Source organism: Mustela lutreola, chromosome X (genome assembly GCF_030435805.1).
Source record: "Mustela lutreola isolate mMusLut2 chromosome X, mMusLut2.pri, whole genome shotgun sequence".
NCBI classification, from domain to species: domain Eukaryota; kingdom Metazoa; phylum Chordata; class Mammalia; order Carnivora; family Mustelidae; genus Mustela; species Mustela lutreola.
The window spans coordinates 35,385,782-35,411,851 of NC_081308.1; the positions used below are offsets into that span (position 1 = coordinate 35,385,782).

At 58.3% G+C, this 26,070-nt stretch overlaps 1 protein-coding gene across 14 annotated transcripts in view; it reads right to left on the bottom strand.

Annotated features, from left to right (window-relative positions):
- The window catches only part of BCOR (BCL6 corepressor), a 122,311-nt gene that overhangs the window by 47,367 nt on the left and 48,874 nt on the right, over positions 1-26,070 (bottom strand). For 9 of the 14 annotated variants that reach the window (XM_059156579.1, XM_059156589.1, XM_059156591.1 and 6 more), the window contains exon 1: positions 3,109-3,880. The exons of 1 other annotated variant lie outside the window; for it this stretch is intronic. The gene's annotated coding sequence lies outside the window, so the exon portion shown is untranslated. 4 more of the 14 variants (XM_059156580.1, XM_059156584.1, XM_059156581.1 and 1 more) reach the window with 4 other exon arrangements.

A 26,070-nucleotide genomic window follows, 5' to 3' on the forward strand; every position in this document is an offset into this window, starting at 1 on the left:
TTCCCGTCCTTCAGCCGGGAGGGAGCCTGCATGCCTGTCTAGACCGATCTATCACAGGCACACCAACAACACCCGCGAGAGCGCGGAGACCCTGCCCAGGTCCCCCTGCTCGCACGGTACCCAGCGGACAGAGCCCGGGGAGCGTGACCGCGCCTGCGGGGTCGGGGGTGGGAGCCTCCGGGCGCGGGCCGCCCCGAGCGCACCACGGGATCTTGCCGGCCCTGGCCCCGGCCCCCGGCGCTCCCGCCAGCCCGGCTGCTGGGGCAGTCACAGCTCTGCGCGCTGGGCAGTCCTATTTTTATCTTGTCTAATCCCAAACTGGGCGGGGAGCACAGGCGTCGTGCTTAGAGAACAAGAGATAGGCGAGGGAGGCGGGGAGGAGCAGCCAGGCTGCGACGCGAGCAGGAGCGAGTTAAAGACACAGTCGAGGAGACCAAGAGCAGGAAGAAAGAGCGGGCTGCGCGGGCCTCGCGGCGCCGCACGCAGCGCGCAGCCGGGAGAAGTTACACTAGCCTCTCCGCCGCCCCTCGCTGCCGGTCCCTCCCCACTTCCCAGCCGCGCTCTCCGAAGCCCGGGCCGCGGGGCCCCGGCCTGTGTGGGAGGCAGAGGCCCGGCCGGCCCTGCAAAGGGCTGGGGAGAATCGCTAATGAGCTGTGCGGCCCATTGATCCGGAGAACACTTCCTAATTAACTCTCAGTCACCTACTGGTGACAGCGCCTCAAAGGACAGCGCAGGGGCCGTGCGAGCCCCAGCCCCGACTTGCCTGCCGAGCGCCTGGCGCCCGAACCCCGCGCGCTCCCCTCACTACCCCAGGCAATCCCGGCGAGGGGCGGCGGATACCCGCACACTTAAGGCCAGCTTCACGTTAAAGCTGGACGGCACATTAATCACCGCCATCTCCTCCACCGCCCCCCCCCAGCCCCCAGTCCCTCCACGCGGTGAAATCGTGCCCAAAATAAACACGCAAACCGACACTGCAAAGCCCAGACCAGATAACAGGTCGGGATAGGAGTGGGAAGGGTCGAGAAACAAACGTATTCTCCAAGTGCCCACGTACAGAAGAAGTCTCCGAGGCCGACAATTAAAATGCCTTCCACACAAGCAATTCCGCTGGCAAAACCGAATCCAACACCTCGTAAGGATTGATTTCGGCCCGCGGTGTCCGTTTCCAGTGCCACAGGAAGTGTCAGATGGCTAGAAATACCCAACTCTGTCTGCGTTCGCCACCCACTACCTTCTGGGGTGGGCCATTTCCTCCCTGTTTTCACTTCTAGGCCATTTTTCAGGATTTTTCGACAAGAGGCTACCCCTAGCACCGAATACCACTACCCCTCCTCTCGCCTTCTTTAAAAAAAAAAAAAAAGAAAGAAAGAAAAAGAAAAAAGAAAGAAAGAAACAGAAAAGAAAAGAAAAGAAAAAAACAGCTAAAACCCTGAGCTGTCTGGTCTAGACACAGAGAGGCTGTGAGAATACCTATTTGAAGCGCGCTGGTTTCTTTTTAAGGTTTGTTTTTAAATACACATAACCCTCCCCCTTCCTTCGCTCTTCAATTCCCCCAACCCCCACCCTTCAGACGCCGGCGGCGCGCGCCCTCGCGCGCAGGCACTCACAGCCTCTAGCTGGAGATCGCGGACTTCTGGAAAAGATTCATTAACAGCAAATTAAGCCTCGCCCGGCCTCGGCCTACACGCGGCCAGACTCCGCCGTCTCGGGGACCCGGGGAAGTGCCCACTCGAAAGTGCGAACGGCGGGAAGCCCGCCGGGACCACGCGTGCCTCGAGCCGCCCTACTCCGCACACAGCGCCCCAGGGCTTGCTTGGTAAACAGCAGGCGTACGTCGCCGCCGCCCTGAGCCCCCGAGTTGGCGGAGGCTCTGCGGCGCGGCGGCCAGCCTGCTCCGAGCGCGGGCCCCGCGGCGCGGCGGCGCCTCGCCCTCCCCGCCTCGGCCGAGGATCGCGCCCGGGTGCGCAAGTTCCTCTTCGCCTTTAGCCTCTGCGCCGCACGCCCTCCGAGTGGGACCAACTTCCTCCGGCCGCAGACACGCACACGCCCAAACAGCTTCCCCACCAGACTCCCCGCTGCCCAGTGGAGGGCCCCGGTCTCTCGCGCCCCCCCACCAGCCGTCCGCGCCCTCCCTTCCCGCCGCCGCCCCCGTACATTCTATCCCCAACCTCTCTGGCCCCCCCGCCCCGGGCTCCCAACTTAAAACCTACCCCGCAACATCGGGGAGAGCGTGGGAGTGGGAGGGAGTCGCGGATTGTAATTTCACAAGAACATTTAAAAAACAAAGCGTCTGACCTGGCGGGCGGGCGGGACGAGTCGGAACCCCTCGCTCGGCTCGATTTCCTAGTAGTTTCTACCCCCCCCTTTTTTTAATCCACGTGATTCGAGCTTTGGGGCGAGCCAAGGAAAAACCTGGGACTCCCCTCCTGAGCTGCGCAGCGGCGGCGGCGGCAGCAGGTCGAGCTCGGCTCGGCCCGGGGCGCCCGCCACACACCCTCGCGCACGCACACGCCGTCGTTCCACTAGGAGGAACGACCGGCCCCTGGAGAGGCGAGACCAGGCGGCGGCGGCGGCTGGGGGTTTTTACAGTTCTTTCCCGAGTCGAAAAAGAAAGCAGACGGGAACCCGCCGCCCTCCCCTTCCTGCTCGCGAGCTAACGCCGAACCTAGCTTCCCAGCTTCCAGCCCAGCACCCCCCCCTCCTGCGCCCGACTCGCGGCGCTCAGCGGCGACCGCGCTCCCGCGCACAGACACACACGGGCTGCAAACTTCCACTCCGCGAACTCCCTGCTCTCCTCCCGGCCCCCGGGGAGGCGGCAGGCCCCCTCGCCGCGCCCCTCCCTCCCCGGGGCCCACGCGGGGCCGCTTAGGGTGGCTGCATTTTTAATAACTTACATTTAGGAGATAAAACGAAACCGAGCCAAGCAGCCGAAGGGACGCGCGAAGCGAAAGCTTCGAGCTCCACGGGGTACGCGAGAGAATCGGAGGAGCGACCCGCTGCGGGCGGGGGCCCCAAGGGAGGGGACCGACTGCAGCTCGCGGCGCGCCCGCCCGCCCGCCGCTCGCGCTGCCTGCCTCCCCGGGGAAAGGTGTTCCGAGCACTGACCTGAAATCCCCGGCCGGGGAGTAGGCAGGGAGCCTGCGATCTGGCGCTTTGAAGTTTTCCTCCCCCCCCCCCCACCTCCTCCGCGAGCAGAGTCGAGGCGGCGAGGAGCGAGGGGCGGATGGCTGGGTGGGGAGAGGTGTGCGGGGCTGAAGGAAAGTGGGGTGGCGACGTTAGCTAGCGGAGAAGGAGCCGGGCCGGGGAAGCGCGGCGAGCAGCAAAGTTTGCCGTCCCCGGCTGCCCGCAGCCCGCTCGCGGTGCCGCGCTCGCTCGTCTCCTGCGCCGTCTGCTGCCAGCCGGCTGCCCTCGGGGTCGGCCCCGCCGAGGGGTGGGCTCTGGGCCGGGTGGGGGCGGGGCGGGGCGGGCTCAAAGCCTCCGGGCAGGTGGCGACAGCCCCGCGCGATCCTCCGGGCTCCCGGGGCTGGGCCGGGCTCGGCCGGGCTCAGCAGCTCCCGCGCTGCCGCTGCTGCCGCCCGCGCTCGGGCAGGAGCCCCAGCGCCATGTTGACGGATCGCCGCGAGCGCCCGCTCGGGCTGGGTGTATGTGAGTGTGCGAGTGCGTGTGTGTGTGTGTGTGTGTGTGTGTGAGTGTGTTGGCCAAGTCGTCCCTGCGCGGCGACAGCACGGCTTGGGCTCCCCGCCCGGCGGCTCGCGGGCTCCCCCTCCGCCGCCGCCGCCGCCCGCCTCGCTCCCGCTCTCGGTCGCGGTCTGGGCTCCGGCGCGTCTCCCCCGCAGCCGCCGAGCTCGGCCCGCGTTCAGCGAGGAGCGTAGCTCTACCTCACCTTGCCGCTGGGAGCCCGGGCTCCGTCTGCCGCCGCACGCCGCGATCCCAACGCGTCCCCCTCCTCCGTTCCCTCCTCTTCCTCCTCCCCCTCCCTCCGCCCGCCCTCCCTCCCTCCCTCCCTCCCAGCAGCCGCCTCCCCTCCCCCCGCAGGCGCAGCGCTCGGGCGACAGCCGCCCGCCCGCCGCCGCCGCCTCCAGCTCTCGCAAGTTTGAGCTCCCCCAGCCTCCGCTCACCCTCCGTTGCGGCGCCTCGGCGGTGGGGTTGCGGAGGGGTGATTCCCTAGGAAAGGTTTGCCCGAGTTTCCCCAGCCGTCATCGACTCCCGGCCGGGCGCGTTTCGCCTTTCTGGGTCCGTAGCCGGGACCACTTGGGTGGCTCCCCACCTCGCCCCTTGCCCTCCCCTCCCCCGCTCGGACCGAGTTGGCTGCGCACACCCGGCCCGGGCGCGCGTCCTGGGCGAGCTGGAGACCCGCTCGGGCGGCGGTGGCGAGGGCGGCCCGCTGATCCTGAGCGGAGGGGATGGGGGGCGACGGGGGCGGCTCTCCCCGCCGCGCGCCGAGACTCCCCTCGCTACCCAGAAGGCCAGTGGAGGACCGCAATTACCATAAAGCGCCTCGCACTCCGCGCAGCCAAAGCTGTCAAACCCCAGCGGCAGCCACCGCTGCCTCCTCTCGCCACCAGCACTGCGCTCTCCCGCTCGCGCGTCCCCTCCGAGACCCGGCAGAGCCCGGCGAGTGCGCGTCGGCGCCCACCCTCGCCCTGGGTCGCCCCTTCCTGCGAGAGGAGCCCTGGCCCATTCTGGTGTCCAGAGCTACCTGGAAACACCGCGCCGGGCCCCGGTGGCCGTTTCGCCCGAACTCCGCACTCGAGTTCCCCGGACGTTTCAATTGTGTGGGAATTGTTTGGAGAGGCGGGGGTGGGGGCGTGAGGTGGGGAAGGCAGTCCGTGGGGCACAAGGAAGCGGGGGTGGGGGCGGCAGGGGAGCGGAGATCCGCCAGAATTTCTCCCCCGTTCACGGATATTTTCGTAGTCTGCACCTCTGATGGTTGGAGGCTCCGTCCTGGCCCCTCACCCCGGCCTCGGGAGATTATCTCCCGCGTTTTATTTTCCTTGGCAGGGAGCAACTTTTGGCTTACACCGTTCGCCCCATAAATTTCCACTCGGTAACGTCGTGCTGATCGGTGCTCGGCGGCGGCGTACAGCCTGCGCCCGCAGCAGTTCAATTCAATTGACACGTATTGAGCTTCTCCAGCGCACCCCGCGCGGCGCTGGCCGCGGGGGGAGGGCGGGGGCCGGCGGACGGGAGGGGGAGGCGGAGAGGCGAGGTTCCGGCCTCCCTGGAGCGCAGAGCCTCTAGGGCGAGCCGTGAAGCCCCAGTTCGTGAAGCTGGCGGGAAGGGGTGGGAGTGGGGGAGGGGTGTTCCGGCCTAGCCGCACCCAGACCGGGGGCCTGGACCTCACGGCAAAAGGTGATCCTACTGGGGCTCTTCGCTAGAGTCTTTTTATGCTGAGGGTGGGGGAAGTCTCTTTCTGCCTAAGGACAAGATGGTGCAGGCTCGATGAGAACATCAATCCGAAATGGAGGTAGCTTGTAAATCCACACGGAAAGTTTTAAAATATCCTGGAGTGTCTCCATGCCAAAAATAATCAAAAGCATCTCAAGTTGATTACGAAGTCAAGGTCAAGGCCAAAATCAGCTCTAGCTAGCAGAGCCCTTTCAAAAATTAGACTTAATACTGACTGCGGGACTGGTGTTAGGTGCGATGTTATTTATTCTGTTTTAGTTCTCAGTACATAGTTATAAAAAGAGCCCCTTTCAAAGCAGAAGTGAAACATCTCTACCGTTTGAAACCCGAAACTTCGGGCCGAATTAAATCTTCATGCTCCAGAGCTGCTTATAACAACTGATGTAAAAGACAGGCGGGCAAGTGCCCCCTGAGAACAGTGCCCAGCCCTGCTGGGCCGCCACCACTTCCAGGACCCGTGCCTGCATAATGGCATGCACGCCTTTTTCTTCCCGGTCTTTCTGGAGGTGGATGTCTCTGAAAGCTAACCCACACATTTTTTTAATCTCCGGTAACAAGCAGAAAGACACCTGGACTATTATGCTGTAAAGCTATTTTTTATAAAGACATTTTAGGGCCAGACATTAAAAGTTATTAGACTGAACGCATGCGAGTTACAGACACAGCTGGAGAGAAGGCCTCTGGTTGTGTGTTGTAGCAACATTTCTTTTTGAAGCGACTCCTTTTATTCAAAACAAGTCTAAAATAACTGGGAAGGCTGAAGTTGGGTATTTGTGGGGAAAGTCTCTGAACGTGGTTCCAGGCAAGGAGGCCGCCGTGCCACTGTGGGCCACGCAGGAGAGCAGAGCTGGCCTGGGTGAGTGTGGAACCGTGCCAGGCTCTTCCAGCTCGGTTAGGCCGCCGCAGAGACCCTGGCACCATGCCCGGCCACCTTCTCTCCCCTTCCCATGCCTCCCCAACTCTCCCCCCCAGGCACAGGCTTTTCCCGGAGTTGCATGTAACCGTCCAGAACTTTTGGAAAATCCAGGAACTAAGCGAGACGCGGAGCCTGCAGCCTCTCAGAACCCTGTGGCCTCCTGGGGCTGCTGACAAAGGGGCCTGTTTGTCTAACTTTAAAAGTCCTAGAGTTAAAATGAATTGGGGGGGGGGGTTGTGGTGCTGTAAATTCGAGGGGGCCGCGAGGAGGGCTGACTGTGGGAGAAATTTGATGCTGGAGACAAACAGGCCAGTAAATTCGCCTTTGACGTAATTTGCAGCGTTCACCACCCGCAAACCCCCCCCCCGACTTTTTTTAAGGAGCGGAGCCTCCCTGGTATCCCCGTGCGGGCTGGTGGGATTAAAGGGTTTTCTTCCATCTCTGAGGGATACATTTTCCAACTCCGTGGGATTTTAAAAATATCTTATTAAGGGAGTCCTAAGAGGCACGAGTGTGTATGTGGGGAAGGTGGTTCGTGACTCACTGGGAATTAAAATGTGAGATTTTCCGGAGGTGCTCTAAGGCAGGGAAGGGTTGGGAGTTTACACCTATTGGCCTGGGTAGTTGGAATTGTTCCAGGGTAGAGGAGGAGAAAGCTCAGACAGGGCAGTGCCATCCTGCGTCCCCCATTCAGGAAGGGACTCCAGGTGCTGGGGACACCTTGGAGCCAGCAGAGTGCAATGCAGCCGTGGCCTTCCAGGGCTCCCTCTTCCCCTGCCCTCCTAGGAGTCCCCTGGGAGCTGACCTGGGGGTCAGGCCGCTATACCCAGCGCTCAGCAACGGGAGGATTTCAATGAAAGCAGAGGAGGAGGCAGAGAGAGGCCGTGAGTGATCGCAAGGGAGGGGAGGCAGCATGGGCAGTGGAGAAAGAAACGAGATCCTAAAGGAGAGGCGCGGGGCTAACCCTCTCCTACCTGCCTCTTGTCCCCTTGGAAAGTCTGTCCTGGTTAGAATATATGGTTCGACCTCGGGCTCTCAGGCACTCTTCTGGTGCAGATTCTACCCCACCTCCGCAACTAGGCAAGCAGGTTGGTGCCTCAGGGAGCAGGCCTGGAGCCTGGCCAGACTTTTTGACCCAGGCTGATTGTGCAAGACCTGCCAGGACCCCTTCAACACCATCAACCACTGCCCAAGTCTGGGGGAAAAACCACACATCCCATGATGAGGTCCTTACCTGATATTTGGGGGACCCTGGGGTTCCAGCATTGTGGGCACAGTTCATTTGTAACCTATGCATAGGATCTAAAGCTCTGTAGGCCCCTGGTTATGCTCTTCAGAGACTGTTCTCACATTTATGCCGCTGATTATTGTGATAGGTGGGATCTGGGTGATCACAGATCATGTATTTTCACTTCATATGGTATGAGGCAGCCTCTTAACGGTAACTATTTTCAACAACACATACTAACAGTCTTCATTGATTCTTTGTGAAAGAACTCTGGGCTTACCTAGCAGCCCCGGAAGATTCACTAGCACACCCACTCCAAGCACAGGGCATCCTTGTTCCGGGGAGTTCAGTCATCTGGAAACATCTAAAGGTAGCTGCTTTCCGTGCAGAAGTCTCCTAGACTTAGGGGTCCCCAGGTTGAAGATGGCTGTTCTTTCTGCCTAGCCTTTGAGGGGTCATTGGGCGTTTCAGGGAGGAGGGTCCAAGAGGCAGGCCCAGCATGATAGCACCAACTAAATGCCTCTTGCAATTTCTGGTCTGGGCTTTATTAGTGGCAGGCTCTGGGGTCCTCCAACTCAGGCACCCCTGAGTGAGCTGCCCTTTGGTTTACACTGAGGGGTTCGCTGAGTTGATAGGTGTCAGCCTAATGAGCATAAATACCGGGAGGCTTCAAGGAGGCCTTGTGTTGAACTCCATCTGGCCCTGGCTTAAGAGCCCTCAAAGCTGGGGCGCGGGGTGGATGCTCCCGCAGATAAACCCGGACGCCAAAAGCCGCCCCAGCTGCTTACTTAGCAAGTGGGCCTCCGGCTCCTATTTGACCCGGCCGGGGTCAGTGGGGTGGGGGGCAGGGAGTGGGAACAGCGAGGTAAGGGGGCGGAGTACTGTCAACTCCTTGGTTGAGGACCCAGCAGGCTGGCTTTCCTTCCCAGCCATTTTGTATCCAGCTTCCCTCCTCCACTCCCAGGGGAGCCCTGCGGAAATGCATCCCCCGGAGCCCCAGCCCCTTCGCGGGCATCACCTGGGGACTGGAGGGATCTGGAAGGCTCCACCAGCCTCTCCCTCAGGGAGAAAGGGAATAGGGCCCGGCTTAGGGAAGTGCGGCGCTGATTTGTCTCTAGAAACCTGTAAGGCCCCCGAAAAGTCCGGCGCGGAGGGGAGTGGCCCCGGGTGGTGGCTTCGGGGAAGGTCAGCCGGAGCAAAGCTCAGGGCCAGCGCCAGGAGGGGATTCCACGCGGCCTGATCCACGGCACTTTTTACCTGCTCCCATTCCCCCTCCGCCCACTCTGCTCTGCCTTCGCCCCTAGGGGCCCCTCCTCATCCCCTGAGCCCAGTGCGTTAGCAGCCGCGCAGCCCCTGGCCGTCAGTGCGGGGGAAGGGGGGCGCTGGGTGGTTTGTGTTGCGAGGCCTGACAGAACCTTCTGTGTGCGGCGGAGGGAGGAGGCTAATGCATAATGCACAGCGCCTGGAAGCCCGGCCATTAGCGGCCTGTCGGTGACACAGACAAACGACTGAGAGAGAGGGAGGGGATCCAGCTCGCTCTGGAGTTTAAATATACCAGCGTGGAGGGGAAACGCCATGATTTAAAAGTGTGTGTTTGCAGACACTCGCATATATTTTAATGATTTCCAGCAGGCCATGCGTCCCAGTCTTGCATCCCCCTCCCCAAAAGGGGGATGTGTATGGGGAGGAGGAATGAAGGCAGAGTGAGAGGCCTCAACCCGAGACCCACCGCCAGCTTTTGAGACAAGGGGAGGAAAGGCTGGTAAACGTAGCACCGAGAAAGCAGGGCCTAGGGAAAGCCACACCACCCAAGGCCATCCCCAGAATTTTTTTTTTTTTTTTAATCTGGCCATCGAAGGCTTCCATTCTGGACTGGACCCTCTAGTTGTACTAGACAGGCCTGGAAGAAAGAATAAAAATCCTGCCATCCTTGTTCTCCCCCCTCCCCCGCCCCAGGCACCCACAATTTGAATCTTGCTTTTCCACTGACAATCCGGAGACCTCCTTCCTCCCCATTTAACACACCAGTGTTTTTTAGCAATTAAGGCGAGAAGGGGGTGGGGATAAAGATAAGCCAATTTTTTTTCCGCCATGCAAGTGTGAAAGATAAGATAACGCTAAGCTGGGGCAAAGCGGCTGCTTACAACCTCCCCTCAGCGATTTTGATCGGTCACTTCTTATCTCGAAAAAATGCTTTCGAAAACTGCATCAAAAAAAAAAAAAAAAAAAAAAAAGGAAAGAAAGAAAGAGAGAGAGAGGCCGAAGGAAAGCATTTTCATTTGGAAGTGACATTTAAAACCCACCTCCTCTACACCAGCAAACCCTTCCCCAACCGCGGGGCTCCTCAGGAAAAGTCGCACCTCGACTGCAGGGTTTCAGGCTTTCTCGTGGAGGGGTAGGCAGGATTACTAGTGTAATTAGGCTGAATAAAACCAGGGATACGTGATGAGGGTTTATTCTGCGTCCGACCTCAAGCTCGCAGCCCGGCTTTCTGCTCTTAGTTACTGACCAGCGTTGTGTTTCTCCATCGCGCTCGCGTGTTGAAGCTAAACAGGTAGTTCGTGTATTTGGGAGGCCCATAGACCTATGTCGACACGAAGTGGTTGTTAATGCGAAATGATAAGACACTCTGCTGGGTTTTGCAGTCCCCCATCAAGGAAGGAAAAGGTTATCATATCATGCACACCAGAACCCGAGAACTCTCAGACGAACCGGACTCTCGGGGAGTTTCGTAAAATCCTCCCCACCCCCCCACCCCCGCACAAATATTTCACGAAGGGGTTTCCGTAAGACTTTGTATTTGTTTAGGGAGGTTTCGGTATTGAACTCCAGGCTCTCAGGGCAGCCTGTAAACTACCCCCAGCCCAGGAGCTGGCTCCAGATCGCAAACATTAAGGCGGGCGCCCCCGGCCGAGTGGCTGAGCCACAGTGCTCATCTCGGGCTCAGAGCTCCTAGGCTCCCACCACCTCGCCCTCCATCCCGGGCTCGCACACCGACTCTGCCCCCTCCGGGCCAGGCTGTGCGACCCACAGCCCGGGGCCAGCCGCGGCCGGATTGTCCCCCGGGGAGCCGAAACCGCCGAGTGGGGAAACCCCTCCTCTCGCCCTTCCCCGAAAAGCCTGGCCGCGGCGTAGGCGCCGAGCGAGCGGGCATCCGCTGACAGCCGGGCCTCACGTAAGGCCTACACGCGTCCCATTAGTCAGCCTGAGTTCCCCTCGGGCGAGCCGTCTGGCGCGGCCCCAAGGCCGGGCGCGGGCGGGGAGGGGTGCGGGGCCGCAGCGAGCGGGGAGCGGGGCGGGGGCGCGGGCTCTGCGGGACCCGGCCGGGCTCGGTTCCGCGTTCCTGGGCCGGCGAGTAAGCCGAGCTGCCGGGGCAGGCCGCTCCCTGGCTGACGCCGAGGCGCCGAGCTGCGCTTCACGTGCCCGCCATATCAGCGGCCGCCGCGGCGGCGAGAAGAGGGGGCAGGGAGGCGCGCCGCAGCTCCCGCGGGGTCTCCGGCCCCCGCCTCCTCCTCCGCGCTGGGGGGCTGGGCCGGGACCACCCCGCAGCCCCCGTCCCCGCTCCAGCCGAGAGCGGCGCTGCCGGACGCCGAGAAGCTCCTAGGGCGCTGCTCCGAAAGCTGCGCGGAGGCAGCAGCCAGGGGAGGGTGCTCCTCGCGGCCGCCCCGGGAACTTCCCAGCCGCCCCGCCGCCGCCGCCGCCGCCGCCGCCGCCGCCGCAGTCACCGGGACCGGAAGCCCTCGCGCCGCCCGGAGCGGCCTCTGCTGGCCCCCAGGGTTGTTCCAGACGAGGGATGGCCGCGCGTCACCCTCCATCCCTCCTGCCCCGGGCGGCCGCTCTCGCCCCGGGGCGTCCCCAATTAAGCCCGGAGGACCCTTCTCGCGGTCCAGGGAGACCTCCTTCGGTGACCGCCATAAGACCCCCCGCACCCCGCCCCCAATCCCAGCCCCGCAGCTGGGACGGGAGGGGCTCGGAGCCGCCACTCTGACCGGGCAGGAACACCTGCTCCCGGGGCCCTGCAGCTGGGCGCGTGGTGCCGAGAGAGGCTGCCTACTGTTGTGTGCAGAGATCGCGGAGGAGAGCACGGGGCTCCGAAGCTCTGGGCCAGGCGCAGCCGCGTCTCGGCCGCCCCCATCTCCCATCCCTTCTATGCGATCACGCTCGAAGCCTGGGGGTTCGGGTCTCCGGGGGATCGAAGGGCCACCACCCCTGGGATCCGACTTCTGTCCTTAAGAGGTCGTTCGCAAGGCAGATGGGGCAAAACCTGTTTTGGGAGCCTTCCCGGTGTCCGCCCCCGCTCTCCAAACCAGACACACTCATCTCCCCTCGGCCCCGACTCTAGCCTCCGGCGAGGGACGAGAGTAGGTCATGGCGGCACCCGCACCTCCTTCCCCTCCCCCGAAGGGGCTGGTATGGGGTTCGGACTTTGCCACTCAGCGTGGGGAGGGCGGATAGACCTTCCGCATCTTCTCCGTGCCCGGAGAAGATCGGGCAGCCGAGATGACCTGCGCTGCTTGCCCTGCCTCACCGCCCCCCCTCCCCCGTTCCGCCCTCCCTGGCGCTCCTGGCCCTGGGCCCGGCCCGGGAAGGCGTTGTTTTGCCAGCGGGGGCCGAGCGAGTGCGCAGAGAAAAGCCTCCTTGCTCTAATGAGAGTGCACACAGCGCTGCAGCGAGGAGGATGATTACCCGGCGGGCGGGGGGGCGCAGGCCCGGGCCGCGGGCGGCGTGTGCGGCGGCCCCGCGGGCCCGGAGTCCCCGCCTGTCTGGCTGCTAATCGCACGCTTTCTGCTGTTACGGAGGCAGGCGGGAGCCGGCGGCCGAGTCCAGCGCCGGCGACTCGGCGGGTGACACGGAAACATGGCGCAGCGCCCCTCCCCCGCCCGCCCTCCCCGCGCTCCCGCCTCCCGCCTCGCACTTCCTCCCGCCCGCGCGGCTTTTGCAGTTCTAATGCTCTGCTGTCGGCCCGACACCATTACGCTAGCAGCGGCTTCTCGGCGGCCCCGCGCGTCTCTTTCCCCTTTGTTTTCCGGGTCTATAGAAAACGTTTGCTTTTGTCCCGAGCTCTCGTTAAACCAAACTTGTGGTGGCAACGGAAGGCGGTGCGGGCGGGGAGGGGCCCGGGGATTTTGGCAGAAGCCGACCAGAGCGTGGTGGAAACTTCTCTCGCTGGGTTCCCCGCCACCCCGCCTTTCCCTCCCTCCCCCCTCCCCTCACAGACACAGGCCAGCCGGTCTGCCGACGCTTCCCCCTTCTCCCCTGAGAGGCCTCAGCGCTCCAGGAAGGAGGTCTGGGCCAGAGGCACGGTGACCAGGAGTGAAGAGCCTAGGGTGCGTGTCTGCGAGCCCCGAGTTTTGGGGCACTCGGTAACCTCGATCCTTGCAGCCCTGATGGGCCTCTCCCTCCCTTTGGTCATTCGAGGCTTTGTATCAACCGGCGGAGAGGAAGGGGAGGGAAGAGAAGAAAGTGGTTTGTGTGTGTGGCTTTTCTATTAAGGGTTTGTTGGGATCTCTCACTCCCAACCGTACAGCCTCCTTTATAGGATCTAGGGCGAGAAGGAGGGGGAACGGGGGCTCCACGGGTCAAAGGGTCAGAAACCTAGGCCTGGGAGCTGGAACGTACTCTACTGGCCAACTCAGCTACACAGCCGCACGAAGGGTGGGACGACCCTGCAGAGTGGTGGACGGCAGGGCCAGATCCCTGGATCCAGGAAATGCCAGACCTCCCACCCCTGGGCAAAAGAGCAGGTCCCGTCCCCGCCCCGTCCCACCCCTCCCCCCGGCGCGCTCCCCAGCCCAGCGCGCACGCCTTGGCTCTCCGCACCGGATCTGCTCAGGCGGCAGTTTTTTAAGCCTGCAATTAAGCGAGGCGTCGCCGTGTCCTCTGCTAGTGTCGATCCTGTCAGTCGCACATGGCCTTGGTGCTCCGGTCCGAGGCCCCGCGATTAGTCACAGGCTCGCTTCGCTCCTTCCCTAATCCGCCTCTGCAGGCAGCCTGGGGACGCGGCCGACTTGGCGGCGCTGGCAGGGAGCCACCGCGCGCGGGGCGGGCCGCCTGGCCAGTACCAGACCCCTGCGCCCGAGCCGGCGCGGGCCCCAGGGTGCGGGCTTGGGACTCCCTCCCCTTTCACAGCCCCCAGGCTGGGGCGGCGGCGCCCCTCCTCCTCTCGCCCCACTCCCGGGCCTGCGAGATCTATTTGTGTGGTGTCATTTGCATAAAAATAGGACAAGTGTTTCAGTGCGTTCGAACGCGGGAGGCGAAATCCTTATTGATGTGTCTGTGTGGAGCCCTCGGTTGTCGGAGCGGTTTGATTTAGGGTGTTTGTGTTGCTTTCTGCGAGAAATGAGAGGAAATCCTGCGCAACGCCTTCCGCGGCCGTGGACCCCCAGAGCATCATCCCCCCAATGCGCGGCCCAGAAAGGTCCACCGCCTGGACCCCAGCGCGCCGAGTCCACAGCGAGCAGGTTGAGGGCCAGGCGGGCGGCCCATTATGACTCATAAAACCGGGCGGCCTAATCACCAGCTGCCAACCCGTTTACGTGTGGCGCTTCCCAATGCTCCCTTCGCCTGGCCCGGGCCTCCAGCGGGCTCGCCCGGGACACGGGGAGAGCCGCTCAGTAGAGGCTAATCAAGTGGCCGCTCTTCCCGTCGGCAACGCGGCTTCCCATCCCCGGCGACCCCCGCTCTCCCGGCCTCTGCGCTCCTCGCCAGCAACTCCTCAGCTTGGACAAATAGCTGGGAGGGCGCCGGCCGCGCGGAGCCAGTAAATCAATCATTAACTCCCGGGCGAGGCCTGACCAGCGGAGGGAGGGAGCAGCGGCCAGAGCCGAGGGCGCGGGGCAAGGTCCCCCGCCCCGGGTTGGGAGCCGTCCACGCGCCAGCGGCCAGGGTGCGTGGAGGCGGGTCCCCTCCCCCCCGGGGCGTCTTGATTCCCTCCAGAAGCCTCCGCCTGCCGGGACTCTCACGCCCGCACCTTGCCTCGCCGGGCAGGTCGGGTTACTGTGCGGCCCCGGGGCGGGCTTGAACATTAACGAGGCGCCCGGGGCCTCGCGGCCTGCTCTCCCCAGGAGAGCCTGCCCGCGCTTGGGCAAGCTCCTCAGCTTCTGTTGGGCTCCTCCATACTCGCGCTTGCCAAACCAAACTGATCGCCTCCGTGCCGACCAGCCTCCCCGCGGCGCCGTCCCCACGGAGCCCACAGTGGGGCGGCGCGCAGGGGGTTAAAAGCTCGGATTCGCCCTGGCTCCTCAGCGGCGCTGAGGAAACGCTGATCAAAGTGCTTACGGGGAAGGAAACACACGCACACTCGGGCTTGGGTCGAAAAAGGCCGACTGGAGAGATGGCTGGGAGCCCCCTGCCTCGACCCGCTTCCCACACTCTCGGGAACGCAGTGGCGGCGGCGGAGGCGGCGGCGGCGGCGGCGGCGCTGGCCCGCGCGATCCTCCTGGAGGAGCTCGGCGCGGCGGGGCCGCGAGGACGGCGGAGCGGGGGGAGGGCGGGACGAGGGGGCGGGAGGCGAGCCCGGGCTGCGCGCCAAGAGGCCGGGAGCCGCAGATTAGTCACCGCTCGGCTAGGCACTCACGGGTGCGCCCGGGAAGCGGGAGGGCAGGCGGCGGCCCCGTTCTGCCGGGCTCCCGGGGCCTGGGCGCCGCAGCGAAGGTGCCCCCGCCCCCACCCCCCGCGCGCGCCCGGCGCAGCTGGACAGGCTCGGGGGCCAACGCTGCCGAGATCCACTTGTCAGTTCAAGGGCAGGACAGAAACTCTGCAAGCGGAGTCTTGCGAACAGGAAATTTCTCATTGACAAGGTGCTGCCCCTCCCCCACGCCCAGCTTCAAAACAAAACAAAAACCCGGCGCGAGCGGTCGACTAGGCCTGCACCCCTTTGCCGCCTCGGCGACCCCCGCTTCTCGGCCCTGGCCGGGAAAGCGGAGAGCTCGCCGAGCCCCGGGCCGCGAGCACAGGCGGCGGCCAACGAACAGGCCCAGCGGGCGGCTTCGGCTCGGGCCCCGCCGAGGGCACCCAGCTGCCACTCTCCGGGGCCCGGGCAGGGTGGGGCGGGGGCGCTGAGCCCGGAAGGCTCCGCACCTTCTCAGGTTCTGAACCCAGCGGAGTGGTTCCGCCGGGCTGGAGACCGCCGGGGCAGCGCCTCCCCGAGGGCGTGGGGGGCGGGGAGGCGGCGCCGCCGACAGAGCGAATCCCGCGCGGCGGGGACCCGGGAGGGCCGCGAGCTCGGCCTGGCAAAGTTCCTGCTCAAACTCCATGTTTAGAAACTCCAGCGGCTTTGCGGGAGGAGGGGGAGAGCCAGAATGCGCGGAGCGTGCGGGGGCGGCCGGAACCCGCCTTTCACTCCCCGGGAGGTGGGGGGAAATCCGCGCTCCACCGCCCCCTACCCCCCGCCGGCCCAATGGGAAGTCTGCCTGGAGCGCGAGGACCGCCGGGTCCCCGGGCTCATTCTTTTGTGTATGCCCCTCTTCTTCCTACACACGCTAAAGGAAATTTCTAAACCTTTGTCATTTATTGAATTCAGCCAGGAGAGGAAGCCCTTTTTAGGGACCCTGATATTCAGGGTAATTTCGTATTTGACACATGTAAATACTTAGTACTCTCAGGTAAGGTCAAATTATTTATCATCTTAATTTATATTTCAATAGGCCTACAATTTGGAGGCGCGAAATGCCTCCTTATGAATCATTATGGTCTATTAGGGGAAGTAATGTATAAACAGCACTATTTGGGAGGGAATCACTTATGCTGACATTTAAATGGCTCTTCAATAGTTAAAAAAAAAAAAGACATTTGAGTGCCTTTGATTAAATATACAATTTACAAGACCATCAGCATAGCCATCAGGAATATAAATTCTTCTTGGGATTTTTATTTATTTATTTCTGATTTTTTTTTTAAAGCCTTCCAGGGCACACATGTCATTTAATCCCTATGGAAAAATGTACAAATTTCAGGCAAAGTATCATTCTCCTCTCCCCAGCTAATGTTTTTTCGGGAACCCAGGGAACCATTGGAAATGTGAGAAAACTCCACCAGCAGGCACCCCAGTGGGAAGTTTGTATATCTTTGTACCTCGGAAACAGAATCAACTGCTTTCTAGCAATCTTGCAACTGATTTGTGAAACACAGTAGCTTTCCTGCTGGAGTGGAAGCTTCCTTATGGCCTGTGTCCATCTATCCATCCACCCATCCTGGTGCTTCTACAGCACCCAGAACGGAGACTCTTACCATTTTAAGTCATCCTTCTACACCTGCTAAAATATCACAGCAGAGCCTCTTCTTGGCCGCCCCCTCCCCCACCCCTATGCACTCTTTATTGAATTACCCTGTTGTATTCGTTTTCCCTTGAAGCATCTCCCATCTTCCAAATGCCCTTCCTGAACCCCACATCTCCTTCCCCAGCTCTGTTCCCATGTATAGCTGTACTTCTTTAAAGAGGTGTCTACAGAAGTGTGGAATTTCTATTTACCTTACCTCGGGTGCACTCAAGATCTCCTAGTTTTGAAGACAGTCTATGATTTGGGGGAAATTGTAGCTTTGTTTGTAACAGCATTAGATTAGACACAACCTAAGTGTTCAGTGATGACACTGATGGTACCTGCATAGGACGAAATATTCTGTGGCTATTTTAAAAATTAAGCTCCCCTCCGAGGACTAATACAGAATGACCCAGAAGGACTACTGTTAAGAGGAAAACATAAGGTGCAGAAAGAAGCAACGTGCATAGTATGTTACCATTTGGGTATGTTACAGTTTGTATAAAAGCAAATTAGGGGGGAATATAGACACATTTCTGTAGCCGCAGGAAACATCTTCGAGCTGCTGGGAGCACTCCCCCACCACCCCTGTCTTTGTAATATGCTTGTCCTCCTCCGTTTTATTTTTAGAAGTGGGTGTACATCGGCCAAACTATTTTGTATCTTACCTATGAGATTTATCACTACATCTTACAGATCATTTTCTACCAGCACAGGAAGATGGGTCTTGTCTGTGCCAAGGTTCATGGAGTTTCACTGCCTCTAGGTACATCATATAGCAAATTCGTCAACCTACACCTCAACCTACACCAGCCTCCCCGGCCATTCTGCAGACAGCACTCAAGATCATTGCTGCCAGTGATCACTTCCCTGTTGCCAGGAATGGGGGGGCATTTTCCCATTCCTCCCTTTGGCCTTAGAAGCACTAACCACCCCTCACTACTCCCAGTCGAACTGCTCTTAGCTTCCCAGATGCCATACACACATACACACACGGTTGTCATCCTCCTTCAGTCTCTTTCTAGGTTCCTCTCTGCTTTACTAGTCACTTTGGGCCAGGACCCTCCCACCTCTCCCTCCCCCAATCTCATCCAGGCCCCTGGCTTTAAAGGTCACCTATTTGCTGGTGATTCTTACACCCCCCCCCTCACCACCCCACCAGCCCACCCCCGCCACCCATTCCACACCGTCATACAGAGCTGCAGATCTGACTTCTCCACTTGGTAATCTCTGTCTGGTTTAAGAATGACAATAGCTAACATTTGCATAGTGCGGGCTCCTGTGAGCACTTTATGTAAATTTACTATTATTAATCCTTATCCACATTTTGCAGATGAGGAAACTGAGAGGGGCTATAGAACATTCGCAAGGTCACTCAGAAAATGTTGGAGATAGGATTCAGTTCTATCTCCAGAGCTCATGTTGGCAGCCATTCTGCGTCACTGACTCCTAGCATCCTAGAACTGAATTCTTAAAATCACGAATTAATCTACAAATATGGGGGGGGGGCAATTTACTAAATTCCAGGCCTTGGGACGGGAGCTGCGAAAGAGCAGTAAGCTGGACAAACTATCCCTTAAAGAGAATGTGCTCTTTGCTTAAAACTGCCTTTTGCCGGGCGCCTGGGTGGCTCAGTGGGTTAAGCCGCTGCCTTCGGCTCGGGTCATGGTCTCGGGGTCCTGGGATCGAGTCCCACATCGGGCTCTCTGCTCAGCGGGGAGCCTGTTTCCTCCTCTCTCTCTCTGCCTGCCTCTCTGCCTACTTGTGATCTCTCTCTGTCAAATAAATAAATAAAATCTTTAAAAAAAAAAAAAAAACTGCCTTTTGTCCCAATCCTCCCCCACCCCAGTTGCAGAAAATGCTTCAGCCACCCAAGTACTTAAAGCAGAATCCTGGGGTGGGGGGGCGGGGGGCGGTCACTCTTGACCTATCTCCCACTTCACCTTCCAGTGGCAGAGCTCTTCCTACTTCCCAATGTCCTGTCCAGTAAGCCTGCTTCCCATTCTCCCACATCCACCTAAGGCCAGGCCACCATCTTCACTTGCCTGGAGGATAACCAAGGATTAGGGGACACCTGGCTGGCTCAGTCAGTGGAGCTTGGACTCTTGATGTCAGGGTTGTGAGTTCAAGCCCCGCGTTGGGTGTAGAGATGACTTACAAATAACATTAAAAAAAAAAAAATAACCAAAGATTATTATTCCAGCCCATCTCTTTGCTGCCACTCTCAGCCCAGCTCTGACCCAGCAAGATAGTATCAAGTCAATATTCTGTATCAAGACAAGAGAAGAAACCAAGTTTAAGAGAACAAGACAACTGTGGGTGTGTGCTAAAAGAAAAGGGGGGGTGCCTGGGCTTGCAGGGAGGGGCTCTGTAGTTCTGGTGAGGATTGAGGCAGAATTCGAGAAAGGGCAGGATGAAGCCAGAGGAGCCATCAATGTCTGGGAAGGTCCAAGGGAGGCCCAAGGGAGCATGGGATGCAGGGATGCATGTACACAGGTCTTTGTCAGAGAAGCCAAGGTTCCTGGGTGTGCCCATTGGGGGGAAGGTCTTGGACATCCTTTTTCTTTTCTTTTCTTTTCTTTTGAAGATTTTATTTATTTATTTGACAGAGACAGCGAGAGAGGGAACACAAGCAGGGGGAACTGGAGAGGGAGAAGCAGGCTTCCCGCCGAGCAGGGAGCTTGATGCAGGGCTTGATCCCAGGACCCTGGGATAATGACCTAAGCCGAAGACAGATGAATGACAACTGAGCCACCCAGGCTCCCCAGTCTTGGACATCCTTTGTATCCTTGCTAAGTGCCACAGAATATCAACCTCAGGAGATAAATGAGGGGCAGCCAAGAGTAAGCCAGAAACCCAGAGTCAAAACCAGAATCTCTTTAGAGTACCTTGCCTATTGCCAGTCATTTGGTCCTTACTTGGTGGCAAAAGATGGAGACTGTCTTCCTATCTCGAAATCCTCAAAAACTTTAAGAGTGGGTTCTGGCCACCCTTGACCTTAGACAACTGGAATTCTCAATTCCATGCCATTTGACTTCTAACAGTAACTACACCACGACAATGCATTTGGTAGCAAAGCAAGTCTTTTTTAACGATGAATAATTCCTACAGGATAAAAATAGCTCCTGTTTACCGAGGGCCTCCGCTCCTTGCAGTTACTTTATTAAGTGCATTTCCAATATGTTTGTTTATGTTCCTCCCATGAGCCCCCAAAATAACCCAATGGGTAAGGTATTATGATTCCCATTTTATAGCTGGGGAAACAGAAGCTCTTACAATTGCCCTCTAAAAATACATAGCTAATCTAGCCAAGCTTGGCTACGGGGATTCTACCTGCCTCCAAATCTGGGCTCTTTCCAGCAAAGTATACTGCTCGCCTCCCCCACACAGGCACTATTCCCCCAAACCTTAAACTATTTCTGGGATCAGATCCTATATAGCTTCTCTAATGGTGTTCTTCTGGGGTCATCCTGGCAACTGGCCAACTGCAGTAACTATCACAAAAGGAGTTTGTTTCTTTCTGGGATCAGCAAGTTTCAGTTGATCTGTTGTGTTCACCATGGGAACCTAAAAGTTTATCATCTGAATGAAGAGTTGCCTTCTTCCCGGCTAAGCTTTGAAAAAAGTGTGGGACCAAGTTCAAGGGAAGGCCTTCCTCCCCAGAACAAGCAGATTCTCTAGCTCTGTTTGGAAAGCTTCTGCACTCCATAATACTAAATAATGGTTTGTCAAGATCATTAACCAGCTGCCCTTTCATACTTCCAGGCAACATTTTTTGAGGGGGAGTGGTTATTTGTTTGTTTCCCTCCTGCTTGGAGCTTTGATAAACAATACTCTGCTCTTAGCATGGGGAGAGCTAGAGCAGGGGAAAAGTTGATCCAGAAAGAACCCACCACACAGCCCTTCTGAAGCTGGACAGCTCTTAAGATTTGGGGAGAAGAAGGTCACTAGCTTTCTCCAGCTCCTAAAAAAACAATAGCTAGGACTTATTAAGAGCTTAGTGTCCGCCAGGCACACAGTTCTAAACATTTTATACGCATTAGTAATCTCATTTCATATTGAAAACCACCCTATAATAAAGGTGCTATTATTATCCCCATTTCACAGATGAAGAAACCGAGACTTTAGAGGATAATTAGCTAGCCTGCTTGCCTGGACACTCATCGCCTGATTCCTAGAGCCCAAACCTTTCCCCAAGCAGTCTTTTTTTTTTTTTTTTTTTTTTTTTTTTTAATAGGCAGAGAGGAAGGGAAGCAGGCTCCCCGCTGAGCAGAGCAGAGACCCCGATGTGGCGCTCGATCCCAGGACCCTGGGATCATGACCTGAGCAGAAGGCAGAGGCTTTAACCCACTGAGCCACCCAGGCGCCCCTCCCCACGCAGTCTTTCGGACTTTCCAGGCCCCTGTGGTCAGCTTTGTTACTCTGCCAATGGCACAGGCCTGTCCTAATTGGGTGCTTTACGCAGATCTGCAAGGAAATGGCCTTCACTGCATCCTGGCATGCCAGTGATGTCCCCTGAGGACATGACGGCAGTGAATCTGTCCCGCAGGTCCCTCTGAGGTAGGTGCTTCTTCTCTTCCCTAGCTTTCCAAGACGAGGCCCCATTCTGGGTGAACGGAAGCTCTGGTAGGATCCCCACGACAGAGCGTGGTCATCCCCGCCCTGCTCTTTGACAAAGCACGCCGGTCAGTCCGCGGGTGCCCTCGCCGTTTCAGTGCCAGTGGCTGCGCGGGGACCTTTCTGACCTGCTTGCTGGCACATGGAGCGCAGAGAAGGGAAGATCAATCACCAAGATAATTTAGGTTCTGTCTTTGCTCGATCCAGCCTCTGTCCTCTGCTCTTGGGCTGACGACTATGATTAATGCGCCACCAAGTACTTCCTCTCTTCGGCTTCTTCCCTGCTTTGGGGTTTATTTTACAGCCGTTGCCAAAGTTTCTCCTCTGAAGAGAGTAAATACTCAGAGACTGGAGCACAGCCCTTGGTGTTACTCAGAGAGCGTCGTCGGAGGCAGGTGGCACCGGGCCATTTCTGGAGCAGGTGATGTTGTGTTTGGGGTTCAGTGCTCACCCACTACTTCCACTGACGTTAGCCTAATCTTTTAATTATTCTGAAAATACCAAGAATAAGGATTGCTGGGAAGGCAATTAATAGGATCACACAGCCTATGCCTCATTTGTAATTATATATTATTATTTTTCGCCCTACTTTGTTCCAATAATGATTTAAGGCTGCTTCCAAAGATACACAAAACCCAGCAAAGATAAATACAAGAAATGGGACATGAATTATAATGTCACTCCTGCTCACAGCATCTTTGCCCCGGTCCGCAAAATAGAACCGAATTCATAACGCCTTTCAAAAATGAGGTAATTCAGCTCTTTTGGTGGCAACACAGGGCTCTTTGTAAAGGGAGGGGGGTGGTATGCAGGAGTAGAAAGAAGCATGGAAGGGACAAGATATCTGGTTTCTAGAGCCAGTGCCCTCGGTGTTGTGACCTTGGTCGAGTCACTGGCCCTCTCTGGATTTTGGATTCCGGACTTCTCAAATGTTTCTGCCAATCTCAATCCCTGGGGCGCCTTCCTCCCTCTGTCTTACCTCTTACCCCTGCCGTCATCATGCAGGAGGAAGCCAGCACTGCCCAGCTGGCAGGAGGCCCCCTAGGAATGAAGCACGCTTTCTCTCTCCCTCTCTCACACACACACATACACAAAATGAAAAATGTTCGCAGACACTGCAGCAATGAAACTTCAATTGTCTCTTCCCTCAAGGCAAGGACCCCACCTCCTTCTAATCTTTAGCTGAAAGAGAGACTCCCAGGAGAGCCCCAGGAGCCTGGGATGGGCAAAGGGGACTCCAGGCACCTGGGAGTCCCCTTTGCCCATCCTTTAGGGAGGCAGGAGTCACGCCCCTGGTCCAGACCTTCTGTCTCTCCCTCCTTCCTGGCAGGCGTGAGCTACTTTCTTTTCTCCTCTTGCCCTTGAAGACCCTCTTACATATATAACCTGGCCCAGCTCTCTGGATCCAGTCCCATCTTCCGTTCATTTCCTTCTGACCCTGTCTTCCCCTTGCAGCACCTAACCCAACGTTTAGCCTATCGTTTGGGCCGAACAGCCATGCAGTCCCCGCCCACCCCCACCCCCAGTCTCCGTGGGCCCTCTACTGCCTCTGCTAGGGATTCTCCAAGATTTCCTCAAAGGATTCCATAGGCCAGAGGAATCTCCGGAAGCTCAGCCTTCATTACCCATCTAAAGTGCAGGCAACGTGGAGGCACCCCGTGAAAGAACACGCATGGGAGGATTCCGTGATCATCAAATTTGCAAGTGGGCCAAGCCGATCGAACAGTGGAAGCCAGTCTAAGGTGTCAGAAGTCAGCGTAGGGGCTACCGGGGAGAGGACGAGCATAAGGGGGACTTCAGGGGAGGCCCCCCGACTCTGCAGGGAATATTCTGCATCTTGATCTGGAGACTGGCCACTTGGGTGTGTTGGGCTTGTAGAAATTCATCAAGCTGTACGCTTAGGAAGTATATACGCTTTTCTGTTGGTGCGCTGCCCTTCAATAAAATGTTCACAAAATTAAAAAAAAAAAAACCAATAAAGCCAAATGTACAGAAACAAAGTGGGGAAGAGTAAGGCTCATCATCATATGGGAGCTCTGGGTGGGAGACCCTGTGGCAGGAGGGTGGGAGCAGCGGGGCGCTCTGGCTTGCGGGGAAGGTGCGCAGCGGAGTGGCTCCCAAGACAGCCCGGAGGCGTGGAGTGAAATCAAAATCACGTGACCAGAAGCCAACTTGCTGGCATAAAGCAGGCGCAGCTGGCGGTGGGCCAGGCCTCCACCCTGGCTTTCCTCTTATCTTCCTCTCCTCTACAGGAACTTCCTTCCACTCCAGCCAAGTTGGACTCGTCACTCCCCACCCCATACAGGCACAGCCGCTCTCCACTGTTGCATACAGGCATCCTGCTCTGGGAGCTCTCTTTCTCCCACCCTCCCTCTCTCCCTGCTTCCTTTCGGCCTGGCCACTGACCACCTGCTCATGATATGTCCTTCAGGCATGAACTCCAGGCACCTGGGAGTCCCCTTTGCCCATGAAACATTTCTGGAGCCCAACCCCTGGCTTTGCAGACGCAGAGACAGACGCTGGTTAGGAGGAAGGCCCGTGTATCCTGGGCTCCCGGGAAGGCCACCAGCTGCCAGGCCACAGATCCACCCATCTGGTTGCAGGAAGCCACGGTGGGCTCTCTCCTTTGCACTGGGAACCTCCTGTCCCCTCTGTATGGCTGTCCTTGCTTTTATCTGTAACCTCCAGTGGGTCCCTATGGTTGGTCAGTGTCGTCCCTCCTCAGAGGATATATTCCTTGAAGGCAGGGTGGGCTTATTGGTGAGGGATTTTTTTGGTGTGTTTTGTGTTTTTCTTTTACTTTATTCTTTACTTCCATGCCTGCACACTCCCAGTTGAGGGCTTCCAGGAGTACCAGCCACCCCATAAGCTTCTACCTCCCATGGCTGGAGGGCCACGGAAGTCAGGGGGCATTAACCGGCCTGTGGTCAGATCTGTGGCTGGATATTCTTAGCAGCCTTTGGCCGCTGATGGCAAAAATGTCAACCTCCCTGTCACCAGGGCTTAGATCCCTCACCACCCAAGCAGAGATGTTTTCTAAGCAGGCAACTCTGAGCGCAGAGCGAAGCAGAGCGTGCTGTTTAAAAAGGCCCAGAGTCTGGGGCCAAGCCCAGCGTCACACTTAGCCTGTTGCTACCCACGGCTGCCCCAAGGCTGACCGACCAGCCAGACTGTTTGGAAAACACATTCTGCCTTAGCAGAACTGCTCCGCGGCAGGAGCTCTAGGCCACAGCATGGTAGTTTCCATGTCTGACCTCGTTCCCGGGCCCTGGGGCAACTCTGAGGCCTGGGAGTCTCAGACACTTGCTGACCTTCCTTTTAGAGGTTTCAAGACATCCACTGTGGGTCAAACAGCGACTTTTACAAAATGAGTCATGGGGACCAGAAATCCCCATTCTGTTCCTTTCCTGAAATCCCTGCAGGAATTCCTCTTCCGGATACACGTGCTTCTCCCATTCGGAAGGGGGTGTCACCGAGCTATGTGCAGCAGTGAGGTGGGGAAGAAGTTGCTAAAGGGTCTCAGGGACCCTCAACCAGAGCATGGTGGCCTGGGGAGGGCTGTGTAGGCTCAGTAGGGATGCTGTGGTCACTTCTGCATGTTTTATGGGGAAGCCTTCTGCAAATTCACCATCAGCTCATGACGGCATTCACGGACAGAACTAAAATCCTCTGCCCTACTGAACTGCAGCTCTGGCAACCCAGGGGGGCTCTGTGGGCCTTCTCTGTTGGGTGCCCCCATCGCTGTGTCTCTGAGCTGCACTGGGCACCCATCAGGGATGCAAGTAATTCGGCGTTTGACCTCCCCCAACTGCATGCCATTTCTCCTCGTCTTCTTCCCCGTGTTCTCATATCTCTCGGCATGGCTGCACCTGCCGCTGTCTTACTTTCCTTCATTGATCTTGCTCTGGAAGTGCAGGGGCGCAGCCTGGGAGGAGATATTGCCTGGGGCGCAGGATGGCTTCACGGGATGTGTCTGTGTGTGTGCGTGTGTGTACATGCATGCATGTGTGTGTAAGGAGATTCAGGGGGAGCAGACATGCTTCCTCTCTCCCGGCACCACTGTCCCATCAGGGTCCTGAGATCGAGCCCCACATCAGGCTCCCGGCTCCGTGGAGAGACTGCTCCCTCTGCTTCTGCCTGTCTCTCTGTCTACTTGTGCTCTCTATCTCTCTGTCAAATAAATAAAAATAAAAAAATAAACACCCCCTATGTGTAAGTCAGGCGTTATGGGAATGAGTCTCCATGTTTTCAAGAGCGAATGCCCTGGAAAAGACACTCCAGGAGCCCTGGGGGAGGCGACCAGTCAGGCATAGGGTGGAGGGGTATGCTGGGCAGGGGGGGACAGGGGTTGATAAAGGCTGTTGGGGCCAATCTGGCTTGTCTGGTTCTGGGAGGCCGCCCACATAGTCCACTCAAGGACAGCTGAGTGAGTGGGAAGGTGGGTAGCCAAGACGGCCGAGGTCCCTACAGCCTGCTCTCAGCTGTTGGGGCAGCCACCCTGGGGAAGGCGTGTGATTGCAGGAGAGGGTGAGTCTGGGGGTTTAGGACCTCTTGTGGAAGTGTATCCTCTAACCTCACAATGCGAAGGTAAATAAAATAGTAATATTAGCAGCTGGCGTGCGGGAGCGTTTGCTATGGTT